Below are 21,922 nucleotides of genomic sequence, written 5' to 3'. Positions count from 1 at the left end.
TGTGAATTGGGGTAAGTGAAACCACTAGCTACTATGGATATCTCTTATAAGTCATGCTAAGTAGCACTTAGATAAAAAGAGGATTATGCCTGTGGGAGGGAACCACTAGACACAAGGGATAACTCTTATAAGTCTTGCCTTAATGGGAATCAGGGGTGGCTGGAACCAGTAGACACCAGGGATAACACATGTATCTTATGTTTTAATACCAGTGGAACAACTAGACAACAAGGATAGCACATATATCTCATGCCTTAATGGCACTTTCACAATACAGGGATTAGGGAACCAGTAGATACCAGGGATTATTCTTTTTGCAGTAATGACAAAGTAATGGGGAAAACACTAGACAGTAGGGAATACATAGTAAGAAATGCCGTTTGATACTATAATATCTGGCATTAAATGTGTGATGCTATTGTTCCATGAAATACAATGACAGGAGTAGTAAATAGTGGGGAAATGCAGACAATTCACTTACAGGTATGGGGTCTGTGGTGTGTTTTTATGTGTGTGTGTGTGTGTGTGTGTGTGTGTGTGTGTGTGTGTGTGTGTGTGTGTGTGTGTATTATGTGTGAGAAACTAAATGTGGGGATGCCTGAGTTTCTACAATGTGACCTCCATCACTGTTTCCTAATGCAGAAAGTGCTAATCTGCACTATGAGGTTCATAGGTTCATAGGTTGGTACTAGGCTATCAGCCCTAGGGCCTATACAAGCCTAGCCATAACAATTCCATGGCTATTTCTTCCCACATTATTTACTTTCCTGGACTCTTGTCTAGCAGGGCGACTGATGTGATCCCTGGGGTGAATTTCCTTTCTCCCATCCAATCGTCAAGGTTCCTCTTGAAGAGGTCCAAAGAGGCACTCTGCTTGACATGTATGGGCAATCTATTCCAGAGTCTGGGGAGTCTCTGGGTCAGAAACCTATCCTCCAGCATGTTTTGTTTATTGTGATGACAAAGTTTAGATCCCTGGAGCGTGTAGCTCTGAAGGATTGGGATTTCTTTAAGTGTAGCATGTCCAACAGCTCTGGGTTTGACATGGCCTTGTATGTTAAGCAGAGATCGCCTCTGAGTAGACGATATGCGACAGAGTATAGCTGGAGTTTTTTAAGGCGGTCAGCGTAGGGCATCTGCTTTAGGCCTGTGATTCTTTTAGTGAGGTATTTCTGAGGCCTTTCCAGTTGTTGCAGATGTCTTGAGAGGTACATACCAAATGGGGTGTTGTATTCTATAATGGGTCTAATGAGGGATGAGTACAGTGGGGCAATGACCTCCTTTTTTCTGGATGAAAAGCCCTTCGTGATGAGGTGTGCCACATAGAAGGATTTCCTTACTGTTGTGGCGATGGGCAATGAGGTAGATAATGCAATTCAGACACCTAAAGTAGTACATGATGAGGTATTTCCTCAATATGGCTAATGTGTCTCAAATGCAAAATATCACATTGCAGTAATAGGGCCTTTTTTACAGTTGACTTTATGACCCATGTTAGGAATCTTAATTATTCTCTGGGAACGTGCATTTGTTTTCACATTATTTTTGGCATATATGCATTAATTGAGTGTTTCTGTGTTGAATATCTGCACTTTTTTGGTTCCACTTTAGTGAGAGAAGAGGGGAATTGAGTCATTTTCTGGCCTGGGATTGTGTAAGGGAAAGAAGGATGTACTGTTTTTGATTTACCACAGGGTGGGGTTTTTTTTGTATTGAATCCCCTCTGCCATTTAAGCATCCCAGTTGAAGAACACTTGGCTCATAACCTACGAGCAAGCTAAGAATTACATTACCGTATATACTCTTTTTGAGCATGGTTTTCACATTGTTTATGTCACAGCTGCATTAACTGAGAATTTATATAGTGAATATCTGAACTTTTTGACCTTTTTTGCAGTCTTTTATTAGAACTAATGCTTTCTGCACAGCTGTGTCTAGCAATGATCTGTATAGACACTGATATTTTGTAGCATAATTCCCCCTTGCAGTTTGTGTAGATGCTGATCTCTCACAGTTTAAGATTTCCTTGAAATACCTTTACAGTCTACACAGATTATTTTAACTAATAGAGCATCTAGTTTGCACATAGCTGAGAATTGCTCATCAAGTTCCTTTTGTTACTGGCCTATTCAATATTTAAATTTCCCTCACTCTTGCCTAGTAGACCAGGAGCCATGGATATGCACTTCCTGACTCTCTCTGTGGCCACTTTGGTTGGGATGGGTATTCTGAGGCATTGTAGCAATTGTCTCATGTACACTGATGACCCATTTATTATTAAAAAAGATAGATAAAGCATGATAGAGGTGTAAATACACTTTAACATTGCAGACATAACTCTCTCATACAACCAATACTAATCTCATACAGGTTGTCAGTGACACTTGCACTATGTCTACTTGCAGGCAACGTTCCTAAAATGGCCTCCTGCACAGCACAGTCATAAAAGGATCCTCAGCCGTCTAATAAAAACTCTTTTAAAACACCAGCCATGACTGCAGGTAATAACTCTATATCCAATGGTTCTACTGCGAAGCCCTTAAGGCAAACCAGTGCTCAACCAAATATTCTGCTCATTAATGATTCTATAGTGAGGCATAATGTTGGCTTGTCACCAGACTGAGTAAGGAATCATGTTTAGCTGCCTATCCAAGGCTAGTATCTGTCAAGTCACACAGGCACTCAGAGCATTGAACCACAGGTCGCAGTATAACTCTGCCATAGCCCATGTGGGTGTTAATGACCTAAGATATACCTCCCTTGACTATATGAAATGAGACATGATCAAGCTCGCTGATTATGTGGCTCAGGCAGGTACGAGTCTAGCACTGAGCAGCATATTACATTTTTCAAGGATGATGCCACGTTACCAACATAAAATGATTGATTTTAACAACTGGATTAGCTTCTGGTGCCATTTCAAGGGGGTATATTATTTGACAGCCTGGGAGGACTTGATTGATAGACCACGCAGCTTTGTCAGGGATGGCCTGCACTTATCCCCTCAAGGCTTTTGGATATTGGCAAGGACACTTTCCACCCCCATAGTGCCTTTTTTATGCAATGCCAAACTGTTAAGCCCCCTGATTTAACTGAACCTATTAAGGAATATCTGAAGATGGTACTGTTCAGTGCTAGAAGTCTTAACAAGAAACTCCATTTCCTGCAAGCCTTCCTCTTCCTGGAGAGTGTAGACATATGTGTAGTAACAGACATGTGTTTTAAAGTCACAGAAAGTACCCCAGCAGTGCAAGGCTATAATGCCTTTCACACTTTTAGACCAGCTACTGCACAGCGGAGAACTAAATGTAGAGGAATCTTTGTCTATATTATAAACAACCTCCCATCCAAATTAGTTAAACAGTATGACCATTGGAACTCATAGATGTACATCTCACCATTAACAGGTTCTTGCACCACATCCTTGCATCCTATAGGTCCCCCCATGTCCCAGGAAATCCATTCTACCCATACCAGAGTCCCTTACTGTTTAACCCAATATGATCTTCATGGGAGAATCTAAACTACCCGTCTGTAGAATGGTAGTCATACATCACTTCTAATGTACAAGCCAAACAATTCCTAAACTCGTTAATACCAACATCCTGGAACAGATGGTCCATTCTCCTACCAGGGGTATAGACATCCTTGACCTTGTACTTATAAATACGGGGGAACAATGTTTCTCACCCAATGTAATGTCCTCAGCCATCAGATCTGACCATAAGGAAGTGTTGCTTAAAATACAATTTAAATCTGGGGACCTAGCAAAACCAAAAACCTTTAGGAAGTATTCCAAAGCTAACCCGTCTCTGCTAAGTGACACCTTGGCTAAATTCCAAACAACCCAAACCCAGTAAATACCATAACATAAGCTGAGCTGTTTTCAAAATCCCTCTTGATAACTGTGTAGAGTGAGCTGTGCCCACTCATATTAAGAATAAGACAGACTCAAAAGACAAGCCACCCTGGTTAAATCACAATATCAATTTGTTATATCCTGGCCAAGCATAGGAGGAAAAAAAGGCCCACATACTAAACCCCCCGACCAATCTACATAGGCTGCTAAGAGGTTTAATTAATACCTCAAAGGCTAAATTTGAAGAAAAAATAGCTTCTTAGACAAAGGACAACCACAAAGCTTTCTAATGCTATGTCCGTAACCTCAAGGGATATAAGCAACAAAGTGAAAAACATTCTATAAATGGCATCACCCAAACTAAACCAGATTCCATTGCCAACCTTTTGGCTGATAAGTTCAGCCTAAATTTCTCCTCCCACCCACCCTCCTGTTAGTCCAAAGGAAATACCACATACCACAATCCCCTCAACCATTAATAGGCAACAGGTCTTCAATGCATTTTCCAAGGCCAAAAACAATGCATCAGTCAGCTCGATTTCATCCCGCAATGCTTACTAAATAGCAGGGAGCATGACCTCTCTTGTCCACTTGTATCATTTTTCAGCTGGAGCCCACAGTCAGGTTTTGTGGCCAAGGAATGCAAGATGGTTATAGACATTTCCTGGCACAAAGGCGATCCAACCACTGATGCAGGTAACTAGAGGCCCATAAGTCTGAAAACCCTTTTATGTAAGGCCATGGAATGAATCATCATCATGGACATGATAAATGAAGACATAGATAACCTGCAAACACTGGATCCATCACAGTTTGGCTTTGCTAAAAGAAGGTCATGTGACAAGAGGAGGTAATGCCAGCTATGCCAGGAGAAGTGAGGCAGTGGATATGTAACATATGCCAGCACAGCTAGCTGGAATTTAGCAAAGAATTATATGTCATTTGTGTATCAAACTGATTTGTACATATGCTCATGTTTAGAAAATTATTTGTTGAGTTGCTTGTGTTGCAAATGTATCAACAGTGTGCCTTGCTGGAAAGAAAAGAAATGAACATGTATTATTGTAAAGAATTAAATGTATATGTTTTAACAGAGGATACTGGAAGATAAGAGGTTAATCACAATCCATCTGCAGCAAACTTTGAAAAATAGTTGAAATTAAATAAGGCCATAAAGACTGTATCTTACAGTTCTGGTTGCAGACAAAGACAAAATGTCTGGGAAACCAAGTATTAGAAAGTATTCTTTATTGTCTCTAGTGGGGAGCTAATTGCTACTCTGGAAGGCTAGAGATTTGAAATTGTTTTATGACTTCCAAGAGCAGTTGCAAATATGAGCAAACTCTATCTGTGTGTACGGTAACACAGAGGCACTAAATCCTGACAGATTCTAGAAATGGGGGTTGCATGGGGAACCAGACGTCAGATGACTAGATGTATGTGATCTCATTCTGTACAGAAATAATGTTTTAATATTAGAGGATACTGAAATCTTGGGAGCAGACTGTTTTTGAAACCTGACATAGAAGGATAACACCTACTTCTTCCTGCCTTGCACTAGTAAGTGACCAGGGATAATAATTATCTAAATCAGTTAGGAAAATATAGTCAGAATAGTTAAATATTGTTTTCCTGTAACTCTGTGAATCTTTCCAGCTGTGTTATTTTTAATATTTTCTGTGACATGAAACTCTTGTGTTTACTGAAATAGTTATTTAGTATTGTCTTGTTCTTTTATAATTTATAATGAAATATATTTGAAATGTTCATTGTGGCTGGTCCTTTTCAGAAAATATTAAAGCTTTGAAAGTATTTGCATATATTTATTTGGTGGTAACTGTGGCCACTCCTGAAAGCTTGGCTGTTTGGTCAACATTACCATTTGTATTAATATTAAGTTTACTCAGTATAATTGGATACCCTTTTAAGAGCCATACAATAACTGACTGGTGGCAGTGAATCTACCATATAGTCATGGAAAAGTTGGCAGAGTTGGTAATCAGTGGCAGCCTTTCCTGTGTGTGTGTGTGTGTGTGTGTGTGTGTGTGTGTGTGTGTGTGTGTGTGTGTGTGTGTGTGTGTGATAATTAAATCTCAAACAGTATGTGGGTCAGCTACTTGGAGTAAGGACATGAAGCACTGGTTTCAAAGAGAGGGTGCTGAACACAGCTGTGCCTGTGGAGACCCTTATTGGTGATCTGGGGAGAGACAGATAGAGAGAAACCCAGACCCCAGGCTGACTGTGCTCCCTGTGTGCTCTTAAGGGAAATTGTGCTTGATGCACTTCATGTGTAGCTAACATTGTGTATGACAGTGATTCAGGTCGTAGCCTGCTATAGGTCCCCAACCATGTCCCAAGACTCACACTCCATGTTACTAAGCACCCTGGAGAATATTAAGGTCCAACCTAACACTCTCAAACTAGTCTACTTCAACTACCCCTCCATTAACTGGGAAAACTACTCATATACCAATACAATTGCCCAACGTTTCCTGGAATTCATTAATTCCAATGCCCTGGACCAGCTCATTCTTACCCCCAACTAGAGGTAGCAATATCGTTGACCTGGCCATTACTAACATGGGCAAGCATTGCTCTACACCAATAGTCAACTCCTCCCTGATTAGATCCAACCACAAACTAATCACCTTGGAAAACCACAACCCTCCCACCCACCACACCCCCGCAAAGGTAACCACCATGAAAAACTTCTCCAAAGCTAACTTTGAGCTCATAAAAACAGAAGTGGCTAATTTCATGGCATCCATGCAAATAGAGAATAGTTGCATGACTGCTAAATCATATACCAATGCACTGTACGAACACGTAAACAAACGCATGGATCTTGCCATACCCAAAAAAACCAAGACACCCTCCTCCAAAACAAGTAAGTCAGTCTGGTGGTCCCCTGCCATAAACAAACTCTACAACAGAAGGAGGAAACGTATGTGGAATAAGGTGAAGTCCCAGGACTGGAAAAACTCCTTTATCAGCCTCAACAAAAAGTTGAGATCCCTCATCAAATCTTCTAAAGCTAGCTATGAAAACAGAATTGCAGCAGATAGTAAAGACAACCACAATGCCTTCTATAGTTATGTAAAGAGTCTCCATGGCAATACCCAGATTTGCTCTGACCTACTGCACAATGGTATCTCCAATACTGAGTGAACAGATAGTGCCTATATACTGGCTGACAAATTCAGTGCCAACTTTACCCCCCCCCCAAAGGACCAATCACAATGCCAGTAGATTGCCGGGCACCCAGTATTACTGCTGCAGAGGTTAAAACAGCACTGTCCAAGGCCAAGAATACAGCTTCTATGGGATTTGACAATATCCCTTGTTGTGTTCTACATGAACTACAGAGTGAACTGGCAGCTCCCTTTGTGCCCTGTTCAATCACAACCTCACCTCAGGCTTTGGCCCTACCAAATGGTGCATTGCTACAGTCATCCCTCTCCACAAACGAGGAGTGACTACAGACCCTGAGAACTATAGTCCCATTAGCCTGATGAGTCTGATATGCAAAGCTATGGAATGCATCATTATGGACCTAATAAACAAGGATATAGGGAATTTCCAAACTCTGGATCCCACACAGTTTGGTTTTGTGAAGGGTAGTCACGCCTGCTTAACCTGGTCAACTTCTTTGAGTCAGTAACCAGAGCTGTGGATGAAAGCAAGGTGGTTCATACAGCCTAGCTAGATCTGGCCAAGGCCTTCAATGCCATTCCCCACTCAGGAATCATAGAAAAACTCACTAAGCTAGGCATCAACTTCTATATCACTAGGTGGGTTGCAAACTGGCTCACAGATAGAACACACAGTGTGAAAGTAGCTGACTCCAAGTCAGACTGCTGACTAGTCATGAGTTGAGTCCCACAGGGTTCAGTCCTGGGTCCTCTCCTGTTTGGTATCTACTTCTCTGAAGTCCAGGCCAACATGAAGGGACTCTGTCTGACAAGGTTCGCAGACAATTGCAATTTGGGAGCTATTATTAACTCCCCAAGTGATGTTGACATCCTAAAGAAAGGCCTCACTGAGACCAATGACTGGTGTCAAAACCATGGCCTTAAGGTCAATGCCAAAAAATGTCATCATCCCTTTGGGAAAAAAAAACAGTTCCCATGAATTACCACATCGATGGTAGTCCACTGAACACAGAAGGCATTATAACAGATCTTGGAATACAGGTTAACAGGAACCTCTGTTTTGACCACCACATTGCCACGTGGTCAGAAAGTCCTTCTATGTAGCACATCACATTACTAAGGGTTTTGCCTCCAAGAAGAGAGAGGTCATTATCTCCCTCTACTCTTCCCTCATTAGGCTAATCATCGAGTGCAGTGCCCCATTTGGCATGTACCTCACTAGACACCTGCAACAACTGGAAAGGCCACAAAAGAACTTCACAAAGAGGAACCTAGACCTTAAACACTTGTCCTATATGGACAGAATCAAAAAACTCCAACTGTTCTCTGTATCATATCACCTAAGTAAAGGCAATCTCTGCTTAACTTACAAAGCCATGCCCTACCCAGCTCTGTTAGAAATGCTACATCTAAAGAAATCCCAATCTCTCCACACCACACTCTCCAGAGACCTCAACCTCATTACACAATCAACAGAACATGCTGAAGGGACAGGTTCATAGCCCAAAGACTGCCCATGCTATGGAATAGACTTCCCATACATGTCAAACAGAGCAGCTCAGTGGCCCTCTTCAAGAGAAATCTTGATGAGTGGATGGGAAATAAAAAAATTCACCCCGAGGATCACTCCAGTGGCTCTGCTTGATAGAGGCACTGGGAACTAAAGTTGGGTGCCATGATGCCAGGGTAATTCTATGGGCTAGGCTTGTAAAGACTCCAGGGCTATTAGCTTAGTACATACCTATGAGCCTGTGACTTATGCAAAGAGGTCTGCATCTGGAAATACCAAGTGTATCCATTTATATTCCAAGTGAATGTCCCTTTCCAGTGTCAGTGGTAAGGATTGAGGCTCCTGGATTACTGTGCCAGAGTGTGGATATCACAGGTCATGCCTATTAAATGTGGTGGACTCCTTTGACATGGTCACCAAAGCAATGGATGGGACCAAGACTATGCACAAACTTACCTTGACCTGGCCAAGGCTTTTGATACAATACCACACTCAGGCATTATAGCCAAGCTTACTATATTAGGTATACACCCTTTTATCACTTGCTGGATAGCCAGATGGCTCACTGATAAGACCCAGGAGGTCAAAATAGGTGAGGTCACCTCTTGCAAGAGGCCAGCCACTAGTAGAGTACCCCAGAGCTCGGTACTAGGCCAATTTTCTTTTTAGCATCTATTTTTCTGATGTGGAAGAAAATACTGAAGGTTTATGGCTGACTGCAGCTGATTGTAAGCTGGGGATTATCATTTACTCCCCTGCAGACACTAGCATTCTTCAAGAAGACCTGTCTCTGACTAACAAATGGTATCAAAGCAGTGGTCTTAAACTCAATACTAAGAAAAGCATAATTACATCCTTTAGGAAGTCAACCATCCTGGGTAATTACCATGTTGATAATGTGTTCCTAAGAGTCAACCCAGTGGTCAGAGATCTGGATATGCACATAGACAGTAGCCTTACCTTCAACCAGCGGGTAGCGACAGTTGTAATGAATATGCAACTAGAGCAACCTCAGAGGTTCTTTAAAAAAAGAATATAAGGCATAACAAACCTGACTTTGGCCCTTTCCCTCAGTCTCCTATAGATTGCTGAGGGGTGATCTATGCCTGGCTTACAAGGCATCCACAAACCTCACATTATGAACTCCTTGAATATTCACAAGTGACACAGTACCAGAAATACAAAGTCTAAGGACATGAATTTTGTCTGTGACTTAAACAGAACATGCTGGAGAGACAGATATGTGTCACAGAGACTATATTTCCTATGGAATTGGCTTTCCATCCATGTGAAGCTCAGTTCTTCTATTACCTGATTTATTTGCAGGCTAGACCAGGGGATGGGGAATAGGAAATTTACACTGGGCCTGGCACCCGTATCCCTTTGGGAGAGAGGTAGCTTATAAATGACTAGCCCTCAATGTCCTATTTAGATACAGTATGTCATTATTTTTTGGGAAAACGTGGCTAGGCTTAGAAAGGTCTTTAGCCTAGTAAAAATCTATGAATCTATGATGGTGAAATAATCCAAATGTTTTTACTTTCTGTAAATACTTTGTGAAGTAGAGATATGGCCTTTTTATGTAATGGTCTATATAAATTAGAGATAGTACCACTCTTTCTAGCATCTTTATTTTCTTTCAGTGCTGAAGGACAGGAATCAAAGTAAAAGACCAATAACCAAATACAAGATACCAAAATGATTACAGATAAATCCACCAAGTGTAAAAAAATCAAAATGACCAGTGAAATCCAGATGCTTTATTCAGAGTTTTCAGGATTTAGTGCGTTCATTCCTAACAGGAACTTCATCAGAATCTAAAAGGGCTGCATACATCACTTCCTTATATACAGGTCTCCTTAAAAGTACAGTGTAATAAATGGTATACATTCAGTTGTCCGAAAAACATTTCAGTGATTGTATGGTTGTGCGACTTTAAATGTTGAATCACAACACTCTGAACACACCAAGATTTCAAAAATGGTAATCTTGATAACAAGATTCAACCATTTTCAAAATCGAAAAAGTTACATACAGTGTTAAACAGGGGGCAAGCCCCCCTGCACCCTCATGTAGGTGGCTGCACCCCCCACACCCCCCTACTTTAATATACAAACTCCGAGATCACACTACAGTGAGGGAAAGGATTCATTTCTCGATCCCCACTATAGTGCAATCTGCACCCAAAATGCCGACTTCTAATGAGCGAATGCCAATGTGCATTCGCTCATTTGAAAGTCACACCTTTTTTGTTTGTAATTTTGGAGTTCTGGAGGTTGTACTTTCGCACTTTGGTGAATCATACAACCTCCGTATGAACAAATGAATGTATACCTAATAAATACATTAACAAGTGATTTATAGTGAAAGCAAATGAACAAAAACAAAATCTGTCCATAAACATGTCTTAACATCAAGCAATGTTCTACTGTTGCTGTCTTGCATAGGACTTTAATGTAAATAAAAAAAATAAACTTTAAAAACATGTACCTCTTTCAATAGAGTTTTAGAAAAGCATGTAATACCATGTCCCTAAAATTTTGTGAACAACATGTGTGCACCATAAAAAATAAATAAAAAGTAATAATGCAAAATCAAAGCATTATATTATTTAAAACATTTAAAAAAATTCTGAATGGTTTGCTAATAAATGTCTAGTAAACGCAACACTGAGTGTTTTTAATAATTTGACATTTTAATTTTTAATACAAAGTGAATTGATGTCAGGCCATTCAAACCAAATGGATCAGTTGCATTTAATTGTAATTGCCATTTTAATTCTCTAAAGTCTATAAGGTTACCCCAATCTCCACCTCTGGAGTCATTGGGTATTTTTGCAGTATTCCAAATTTGTGCATACAATGGTCTGTGCAAACCATCTTGTGTCTGTACAAAAATTTTTTGGGTGCTCTTTACCAATGTCATAAAGATGTTCTTGTGTTCTTTCTTAAAATGCTCCCTCAGTTTTGCCTATATAAAAACTGTGGCATGCTGAGCAGACTAGTAAATAGACTAAGCCTATGGTGACACAGTTGCCATTGGGAAACCGATTTTGTTGTTAAGGCCATTGTCAAGAGTAATTTTTTTCTGCATGGTAATGCGGGGGCAGGAGTTACAAACCCCACATATACTGATTCCTTTTCTATGCCCAGGTCGATCAGTGTGGGTACCATAACTCTTGAAATTTTTTTCTAAATTGTGTGTTATCTTGTACACCAATGTTGTTTCAGAACCCAAAATGTCATCAGGTTAGTGTTAGAACTAAAAATGCCATAGTTTCTACTGATAATGTTTTTAACACATGGGGCTATTTCATTATTTTCTATGATCAGTGCTTTTTCTACCATGGTTCTTATCTCCAGTAGAGTTCTTCTCAGCTATCATATTTTTATTTTCTAGATTTAAGTCTAGACCTAGTAGGGACTTATGTTTGCTCCTTCATTCTTGTAGTGTTTCCATACTAATAGTGTTTACAAAATCTGCTGGGTAGCCCCTCTGCATGAACATGTTCTTAGGAACAGTGAATTCTTTTTCCAAGGCCTTGATACTATAAGTCATTCTAGCTAGTTGAATGTATTACCCTTTTACCAAATTATTTTTGTAACTCATAGGGTGGCAGCTGTTGTAGAAGAGTAAATATGAGTTGCTGAAAATTGGCTTTCTGTAAATCTTAGATACAAACCTATCTGTTCCAGTTCATATTGATAGTTAATACTTTGATTATTAAAATTCCAAGTGAATTTTAGCAAGTGTTTTAATTTGACCTTTAATTCATTTATTTTATTTATTTTGCTTACTGGGTAGTACAGTGATCACAACAGACCATTTGCAGGCACAGCCCAGGTGAAGAAATTCACACACACAAAAAAAATAAATAAAACGGAACAAATTCAGAAATATGGAGTAATCGCAGAAGGCAGAGAATCCCTTTGACAATGTAACAATAAGCATATATTATTAACAGAGTAGAAAAACAAATTTGAATTAATTTTAGTTGTAAATATGAGAGCGAAGCAGTAGATTAGAACAGAGGGTTGAAGCAGAAGTAATGCAGATGAAGACATAATTTGATGATGTCTCCAGTTGAAAAGCACTTGCAGTTGGATTTTGACAATGCTGTCTTTTGAGTTGTGCTCTGAAAGGTGGGAAAGACGAGACTTCTTTTTGAAAAACGTGACCTGAAAGGTGGGAAAGATGGGACTTCTTTTTGAAAGGGGAGGTAGGGATTGCCAGAGTTTGGTACAAGAATGGAGAAGCAATGGACAGTACAGTGCAGTCTGGTTTGGGATGACTGATGTGAGGGAGTTACTTAAAGATGATGATTTTATTATGGAATTTGCAAGAGGTGGGAATGCACGCAGGTGGAGAAGTTTGAAAAGAAGAGATCTTAGGAGAAGTTAATCTCAGTAAGAAGCTGAGAGTCATTTGGCATTGGAGAGGATGGTGCACTGTTAGTGAGGGGGAGAAATGGAGATGAATTGTTAGACTTTGCTTTCAATGGACTGTAAATTGATGATTTTTTTTTTTTTTTTATAGGTTGTGACTTCTTTGCCTATTGCAGGTCAGTTGTTCAGGAGAGAAAGGAAGATATTTTCCAGGACCAGAATGAAAGGGAGATGATCTTTTTTCTTGTGTTTTGAATGTGGCATTAGAAGTTAGGTGACTGGTCATTATATGTGTCTCAGATGATGCCTGCACTATGGAAAAGGCTCCCCATCCACATGAAGTGGAGCTCATCTCTGACCCTTTTCAAGCAAAACCTTGCCAGTGGGTGAGGAATTATAAATTCATCCCTGGTCTGACCCCAATCTCTCTGATGGACAGAGGCCATCAGTACGTTAACTAATGCCAAAGTAGCATACCCACCCGCTCATACACAGACAACCCTTAGCTAGGAAATTACTAACATATCCTCACCAAATATGCATCCAACGTATTTAAGGACAAAAGTGGCTGGTTTTCACAGCTAGGCTTATAAAGACCCTGGTGCTTGATAGCCTAGTACAAACCTACAAACCTGTGAACCTATTTATGGTCTAGTCATAAACTTAAGTATTTAAAGGACATGGTTGTTTCTATTGAAGAACCATTAAAAATTGAATGCTGAGATTTTTTAGGAGTTCTTTCAGATTTTGTGATGTGCCAAAAGGTATACTTTTTGTCGAGTGGTTTAGGAATAGCCTATGTTTGTTTAGCCAAGAATTAAGGCAGTGGAGGTCAGAATGAAGCTAGAACAGGCTTATCATCCATATGAAGCTGAGGTCATCTATCACCTAATGAGCGACAGGATTTAAAGATAACCATACCATCTGTATAATGTTCAGTAGGAAGGTTAGGGAGGTCAGACAGTAGTTTCCTAAAAAAGATTGAAAGCAACAGTGGGCTGAGTATGGATCCCTGGGACATTCCTCTCATGAGGGGTGCTGGAGGTGATAAGGATGAGATAGTTTTGACCCTGAAATACTTACTTGTTAAGAAATGCTGTGTTGGTCATCCTTCTTTGACACATAAGACAAGCAGGCCAGGGGTTTGTTTAGATGATTTAATACATAGAAACACATCAGGATGGACAGCAGCATCATTAAGTATAAACGAACTAGTTAATAGACAGACCTTAAATACATACATGCTTATATCTCAACAGCTTACTACAAAATGGCAGTCTATGTTGCACATGCTCAGTATTTATACACTTGTGCAAGCCATTGGATAGCTTCTTAAAGGTACATACACACACACATTGATCTATATCCTCCCTCTTAAAAAGATTGTCCTTTTAAAAACAATACTACAGCTACACAGGCATTACTATATACATTAGAAACAAAGTACAATGTTCATATCCAAGTTGCTTCACATCTGTTACAGGGTTTAGAGATGCGACCATATCTCATAACATAACAATCTGGACCAAATTTAGCAACAGGAACAGTCTGCGGTGCATAACTCGTATCACGAACTTCTGGATTCATCACAGGAAGGGAAATGTCCTCTGGAACTTCCACTGGAATTGGAATACCGGACAACTCACTCTGAGATAAACAGTCTTTCTCACAGGCTATATGCTGTAGTATAGGCTCAGACACCAGTCTCAAATACTTCCGATTCCACCTAAAAACTGCTCCTTGTGATTCTACAATGTACAGTCTCAGCTCTGGACCAATATTCTTCACAAAACCAATCCGATCATAACCTTTGGACATCTACATCCTTACCACTTTTCCCTCCTGTAATGGATTCAGTGGTTTGCTGGTTTTATCATAGTAGGGCCTCTGGGTTAGGTGCTTCTTCAGCAGATTGTTTTTCCTGTTGTTCTTGACACATGGAACCAACAACTGACTACTGATTGGTAATGCCATTCTGGTTTGTCTCAACAAAAGTCTCTCAGCAAGTGAACCAAGATGTTTATCATGAGGAACATTTCTGAGATTTAAGAGGCTCAGGAAAACATCACTATTATCTCATTTTGACTTCTCTAGTAACTGTGTTGCACTTTGAACTGCACACTCTGCAAAACCATTGACTGTGGGTACTCTGGACTGCTTCTGGCATGAGTAAAGTCCCATTCTTCAGCAAATCTTTTGAACTGTTGGCTTATAAACTGTGTGCCACTGTCAGAAATAACTTTGTGTGGACTACCATGGACTGCAAAATGATGTTTCATCTTAGTAATGACAGTACTGGAGGCTGGAACTGACTGGAATAAGAGTCTAGCACCAAATAATGTTGACCATTCCACTTGAAAATATCCATGGCTACTGTCGACCAAGGTAGCTCCAGAATCTGGTTAAGCTGAAATGGTTCCTTCCGTTGATGTGACTTTGTACTATTACACACTGAACAAGATGAAAGTTCTCTCTCAATGTCTTGTGACATAAAAGGCCAAAATACTAGTTTTCTTGCCCTTCTTTTGGTAGATTTGGTTCCTGGGTGACAACAATGGAAGATAGTAATGTACTCTGGTTGCAAGGATTTTGCAATGATTACTTTTGGACCTTTCATAATGATACCTTTATCAGAAAAAATCTCATCTCCGTTTGAAAAATAAGGTTGCACTTCTTGAGGTAAACTAGATTGCTCTGATGGCCAGCCATGACTGATAAAGTGGATGAGCCTATGTAAAACTGGATCTGTGGCTGTGTGATCTCTCAACTCATCAAGACGTGTGGAAGAAAAATTTCTCAGTTCCATGACTTCAAAATCAAGGTTCTGATTCTCTTGCTGTTCTGTTGTGTTTCTGAGCAATCTGGATAATGGATCAGCAAGATAAAGATGTTAGCCTTTCTTGTAGACAAGATTGAAATTGTACTTTTGTAATCTCAGCATCATACGTTGCAGTCAGGCTGGAGCTGAATGCATAGGCTTTCTCAAGATAGTGACTAAACGTTGGTGGTCTGTTTCAGTCTGGATAGGTCTACCATAAACATAATCATGGAACTTCGAACATACAAACACAATTGCCAAAAGCTCTTTCTTGATCTGGGCATACTGCATTTTCAGTTTTGGTAAGCATTCTTGATACATAGGCAACAGGTTGATTCTCTTGTAGAATGACTGCACCTAGACCAAATTTTAAAGCATCACAGGAAAGGGTACCTGGTTTGTGAACATCATAGCATCTGAGAGTTGCTGAAGTAGTAATTCGCTGTTTCAGGGCTTCAAATGCTCTTTGGTGTTGCTCAAACCAGGACCAGGATACATCTTTACATGTCAGCTCTCTGAACGGTCAGCTCTCTGAAAGGTGCTGAAAATTGGCTCAAGTCTGAATAGAACTTGCCTAGGTAGTTGACCACACCAAGAAAACATTGCAGGACTTGAACATTGCCTGGTGCTGACATCTCAAGGATGGCTATTTGTTTTGGATGGTCTGGTTGTGGGCCTGAACTAGTAAATAAATGACCAACATAAGTGACTTCATGTAGCCTGAACTCACATTTGTGTGGATTGAGCTTAAGATTCATTTGACGTGCCATTTCTAGAACTTTTCTGAGGTTTCTGTCATGTTCAGCTTCATCATGATCTTCTGTCAGTATGTCTTTTCCTATAATAGCACAAGGATACACAGAAAAAATTTGCTCCATTGCTCATTGAAAGATTTCACTTGCAGAATTTAGCCCAAATGGCATTCTTAAAAATCTGTACCTGCCAAACGGAGTACTAAACATAGTGAGCAATGATGATTTTTGTCGAGCTAAATCTGCCAAATTGAACTCTTTCCATCTAAGACAGAAAAAATAGTGGCATTTGGCATCAAGGCTGCAACTTCTTCAACTGTGCATATCGAATGATGGGGTCTTTTCAATGCTTTGTTTAAATCTCATGGGTCAATACATATTCTGATGTCATCTGAGCTTTTCTTATGAACCAGCATCATGGAAGATTCCATTCACTTCGCGTTTCCACTGGACAAATCACACCTTGCTGCATCATTTTATCTAACTCGACTTTGAGTCTTTCTTGCATGACTATTGGAACTTTACATGCTGGCCTGATGACTGAACTGAACTCCAGGTCTAACTTTATGAAGTACACAACCGAACGCTTGCCAAGTTTATCTTCGGAAAGATCAGCATAGGTAGAAAAAATGTACTGGGTAAAATTAGAGTAGTGGTCTTTTAAGCTAATATGATTGACTTTCTTATTAAATGAAAGCAGTCAAATTTTCAAACTGCCACTGAGCCCTAATAATAACTGGATGCATGTGCCTCTTGACCACATAAAACAACAAGTCATAGCTTCTGCCAGCAGAGTAACATAAAAGCACTACTGAGACTTCAGTTTGAATTTCTTCACCTCCATAAGCAACAAGCTTTGAACACCTTGTCAAATCAAGACTTTCACCATGACACACTCTCGCAAATCATTGCACTTGGAGCCTGTATCAACTTTGAGCTCTGTGGGTTTGCCATTTATCCAGACAGTACAAAATACTTCATTCTTTGCCCTCAAATCTACTGCACTGACTGTTTAATGAAGCACTGACACACCATCCACATAAAGAGTAGGGCTGCAGCTTTCTAATTAATCAACTAATTTCTTAAAATGTTCCCTTTTAATGAAAGAATGTGAGCCTTCTGATTTACAAAACCTTTAGAAATGATTCCATTGATTACATTTGTGGCACTGCTGATCAAAAGCTAAACATTTTTCCTTTTTAGACTCATGATTTCTGCCACAGTTACAACAGTTGGCAGTGAAACTAGGTTGGGGCCCATGCTTTGAGTTTGCTGACTCACTCTTATGTTTCACTGAGACTGTGCAAACTCTGGAATTTGCTAGAAGGCTCTGGAGTTTACCAGTGAGTGCTGCAGGGGTTACGGTTGTTGTCATGTGCCTGGGCTTGTTTCTTTTAACCACGTGCTGCATACAATCAGTATGAGCTTTATCACTGTGCTTTCTAGAGCTGTTCTCATTTGTAAGCATACTTGTGTACTTTTTTGTAATGTTGTATATCTGACAAATCTCAATGGCCTTATTCAAAGTTAAATCACTGTCACGAAGCAAAATCTTTCTCACAGCATCATCTTTAATGCCACACATACCTGTCCTTTATCAGCTCATCCATTAAATTACCAAATCTGCACATTTTAGCCTTATTTTTTGGGTCAGTTATATATAATGTAAAAGTTTCACCAGGCTTTTGAACCCTTGTATAAAATAAGTGCATTTCCATTGTAACATTTGTCTGGGGGTTATACATTTTGCTAAATTTACGTTTTAAACACTCAGGGTCCTCCCTTGACTCAGCCATTAGAACAATATGACAGTGTTCCCCCCTCACCAGCATAGATAGCAGATAGCAGTTGCATACACAAATGAGCATTCTCTTTCTATGGCTTCTGACCCAGCTAAATTAAGCAGATTAAATGCCTTTGTATAGTCATCTTTATCAGAAAATGTAGCCTGCATGAAAATGTCATACTCTTGCTCAAACACTCCAGTTCTCAGCAATATGACTGTCAAATACAAGTGCACTGGGTTTTTGAAATCCATCTGTTATGCTCACAAAGTATACACAAAAACATTGAAAATATAGCCCTTGTAATTATGTATGAACAGTTCTATGAGCTTGTAATAACATTCAAATGTACTATAAACCATTCAAAATACTGTACTTTGTGAAATATGCTCTGTAAAGGCTGTACTCTGTGGAATATGCCCTGTAATGGCTGTACTTGTGAAATAGCTCTAAAGTAACACTGCACAAACATGCAAACACTTTTATACACTTCTGATAACTCGGATAGCTTTGCTTAATATGAAGAATACATGATTTGCAAAAATGCAGTTCTTTCCCTTTATTTTATTTGTTTTATGAAATTTGGACTTTATTTCAAATATTTTCTGTAGTACTTTGAATATTTTTATCACTATCATACATATCAGCTTATGTGAATATAATTTAGAATGTTCTATAGGCCTCATTTCATATTATGCGTAAAGAAATAGTGCTGAACAAATTTTAATACCTAAAATTAATTTCTGATCTGTTTTGTGAAGTTTGCACATTCTAGGGATGATTCACTCAAGTATATTCCACCAGCTCCTACCAAGTGCCTTAAGTCATTTTAGTCAAGCCACCTTTAACTTGATGCCCTTTGGATATGCCATTTCTGATTCCATGTCCTTTAGACATGGCACTTCTGGTACCATGTCGCTTGTCCTTCTCTAACACATACGTCAAGCAACCAGGTTTTTTTTAAATGCTTTAATACACAGCCATAAACAAACTATACAATAGAAGGAGGAAGCTACTACATGATAGAGCAAAATCCCAAAAAGGGGAGGCATCTCTGATCCGTATTTGCAAAAAACTACGGGCACTCATAAAATCGTCTAAGGCCAGCTTCGAGAGAAAAATTCCACAGGACACTAAGGATAATCACAAGGCTTTCTTTAGTTATGTTAGGAACCTGGGTGGGAATTCCCAGATATGCTCAGAATTAGTCCAAAATGACAAAAAATACACCGAACCCACAGACATTGCCAACATCCTAGCTGAAAGGTTCAGCGCAACCCCCCCCCCTCCCCACCAAAAAGGCAAATATCTATCCCAGCAGAGTGCTTCCCCCCTGACATCTCAGATGCTCAGGTAAGAGCTGCCCTCTCCAAAGCAAAAAACACAGCATCAATGGAACCAGACAGTGTCCCGGGCTGCGTCCTACATGAACTCCAAGAAGAGCTAAACCCAAACATAAAACTACTGTTCAATCTCAGCCTTACTACAGGATATGTACCCAAAGAGTGGCGTACAGCAACAGTGGTCCCTCTCCATAAAGGTGGTGCCTCAACGGATCCTGGAAACTATCGCCCCATAAGCTAGTTTGGTCTGCAAAGCTATGGAAAGGATCATCATGGACCTCATAAATAAAGATATTGGGGACCTACAGAAACTGGATCCTACCCAGTTTGGCTTTGTTAAGGGCAGATCCTGCCTCTTAAACCTCGTTGATTTCTTTGAAACAGTCACTAAGGCCATTGATGAGGGGAAGGTGGTCCACACAGCCTACCTGGACCTCGCAAAAGCCTTTGATACAATACCCCACTCGGGCATTATAGATAAGCTCACCAGCTTAAATATAAACCCCTATGTCACTAGATGGGTTGCAAACTGGCTCAAGGACAGAACCCACATGGTTAGAATTGCTGGAGCCATGTCAGACTCCAAACCAGTTACAAGTGGCGTCCCACAAGGCTCACTCCTGGGATCTCTCTTGTTTGGTATATATTTCTCGGAGGTACAAGCCAACACGGAAGGACTGTGGCTGACCAAGTTTGCAGATGACTGCAAACTGGGCATCATAATCGACACTCCAGCCGACACAAGCATCCTCCAAAAGGGCCTGATAGAAACAGACAACTGGTGCCAGAGCCATGGCCTCAATCTAAATGCCAAAAAGTGTATAGTCATCCCCTTTGGCAAAAACAAAGTGCCCACAAATTACCACATAGGTGGTAATCCATTAAGTACAGAAGAACTAATTAGGGACCTGGGGACCCAATTTGATAACAATCTCTCATTTGACAACCATGTGGCCAAAGTGGTTAGGAAAAACATTTTATATAGCCCACCTAATCATGAAGGGATTCACATCTAGATCAGGGGAGGTCATCATGCCTCTTTACTCATCCCTCATCTTGCCCATAATTGAGTACAATGCCCCTTTTGGGATGTATCTTACCAGACACCTGCAGCAACTGGAAAGACCCCAAAAGTACCTCACCAAGAGGATCAAAGGGTTCAAACAGATGCCATATGCTGCCCGGTTAAAGAAACTCCAGGTCTACTCAGTGGCATACTGCCTGCTCAGAGGCGATCTGTGCCTGACGTATAAAGCCATGTCTAACCAGGAATGAATGGACATGCTGCACCTCAGAAAATTCAAATCCCATCGAGCTACACGCTCGAGAGACTTGACCCTCAGCACTGAAATAAATAGGACATGCTGTAGGGACAGATTCATAACCCAGAGGCTCCCTTCACACTGGAATAAAATCCCAGTCCAGGTTAGGCAGAGTCCCTCATTGACTCTCTTCAAGAGGAATCTTGATGAGTGGATGGGAGATCGTAGGTTTACCCCAGGTATCACTTCTGTGTCACTGTTAGACAGAGGCACAGTATACTAACCTCGAAAAAGGGCATAGCAAAATTATTTTAAAATGGGTGGCGAAAGCCAAACACACTCTGGCTCAGCTTATAAATGCCCTAGGGCAGATAGTCTAGTATGAACCTATGAACCTATGAACATAAAAACACATCAGGATGGACAGCAGCATCATAAAGTATGAACTAACTAGTCAACAGACAGACCTTACATACATACATGCTTACATATCAACAGCTTACCTAAAAATGGCAGTCTAGTATGCAAGTGCTCAGCATTTATACACTTGTGCAAGTCTTTGGATAGCTTCTTAAAGGTACATATACACACATCGAACTACATGCTTGAACTGGGTGATAATGTTAGGGCTAACCCCAATTTCATAGAGGTAGTGAAGGAGCCTTTGGTAAAGTTAATGAAGAGAGCTCCAGAAACATATGCTTTACCCATGCTGAGAAGGATCTCATCTGTAGGTGACAATAGTGCTGTCATTGTGTTGTAGCCAGCCTGGAGTCCATGCTGTTTAAGGGTGAGGAGGTGGAACTGTTGGATGTAACTGAACAGTTGACTGTAGATTAGTTTTTCAAGTCTTTTCCCAATTATAGGGGGTTGAAGATAGGAAGACATGATTTTTAATCCATTGTCCTGTTTTATCAATATATGTTTTTATAAATATCATTAGTTAAGAAAGTGAGTTTCAGTGTTTCCATCTCAAACTCACCAATGAATGGAGGTGTGGGCAGCAGCACAAACTCTACATGGTGCCCTATAGGGGGAAGAGTTGTACAGACTAACC

Source organism: Protopterus annectens, chromosome 2.part1 (assembly GCF_019279795.1).
Source record: "Protopterus annectens isolate FY-2018-M chromosome 2.part1, PAN1.0, whole genome shotgun sequence".
NCBI lineage: Eukaryota > Metazoa > Chordata > Ceratodontiformes > Protopteridae > Protopterus > Protopterus annectens.
This window is presented reverse-complemented; position numbering follows the sequence as displayed.